We start from the raw sequence: 1,373 nt of genomic DNA on the forward strand, positions 1-1,373 counted from the left end.
ACTGCTGGAATTTGAATTTAGAGTTATTAAACAAGTTAAAACAAAATCCCTTCCTTATTGGGCTCTTTCATTTAGATATATTATTTTTTGAGTCGAAAGTGTGTGTGTGTGTGCGCGCGTGTGTGTATGTTGCATATATAATATGCACACACACAAATACACTCTCACAACCTCCCACCGTAAGACTTGTATAACAAGACACAACCACATTTTATGAAACATTTTCAGATATATTTCACATTCCACAGCACTAAAAATATGAGAAAAGTAATGAAGTTTGCTTGCTGTTTTCTGTGTCATATATCCTGGATTTGTAATATTCCATTTTTTGCTTTAGGTGAAAAAATTATAGACCAAATCCTATTATCCTTATTAAACAAGAACGCTCATTGAAGTCATTATATCATTTTCTAAGATGAATATTACCTTGTCATAAATTTGCCTCTCTCTTTATATACTGCAGATGATGAAAACTGCCACACTGAGTATTCCACACTATAAAATATGAAATGCAGGAAGGAAACCTTGTCTTCCTTGATAAAAGTCTTGGACAGTTAAAAAAAGTTAAGCTAAACAACCAGACTCTTATATTGCACTAGTTTTGTAGCAGTGTCACTCCATTTACTGCTCTGAAGTTACGCCTAACTTAGACCAATAAAAGAGAGAGGAGAATCACACCCAAAGCATATATATAAACCCTTGAGAATGGTTAGACAGAAGAGTTTTGTAATTAATTATTATGGTTCTTCCTGGCCAGAAAGTTTAGAAAATATTTTGTATGAAAAAGTGACAGTGTGCAGTTGATTCACATGCAGTCCATCTGTTTAGGAATAAGCTGTTGCAGATATTTTCATGATGCTCACCACTCTCAGTAAATGATGGTCATCTGTGTCTTGTTTCAGACATGATGATTGTATTTAATTCTATTTGGGGATAGGAAGGAAAGAGAGGGATAAAATACCTCAAACTACACTCCATTGCAGTAGAATTTTGAAGCAAGTAGAGGGTGAGAAAGTAACTTGCAAATTTATTATTTAATATTAATGAGACTTTTATTATTCTTCATTTATATTCTGGTAACACAATAATTCACGGTCGACACACACAGGAAGACACTGAACCTGCCCAGGAGAGCCTACAAATAATGAAGAGCTACAGCATATAATGGTTAGGGTAGAGGGATACAATTACCACATGTACAATGTTATATACTTTCTTATTAAAGGCACATCAACTGTTGGGGTGAACACCACAGTTTGTTGATGAGAAGGAGAAGTATTGACAGAGGCTGTTTCAAGGCTAATATTTACAATGAGGAACAATGAATTTTGATGTTCACCAAACTATGAAGTTGAAATGGGCCTGATCCTTTC

The sequence above is a fragment of the Gopherus flavomarginatus genome, chromosome 4, assembly GCF_025201925.1.
Source record: "Gopherus flavomarginatus isolate rGopFla2 chromosome 4, rGopFla2.mat.asm, whole genome shotgun sequence".
Taxonomy (NCBI): Eukaryota; Metazoa; Chordata; order Testudines; family Testudinidae; genus Gopherus; species Gopherus flavomarginatus.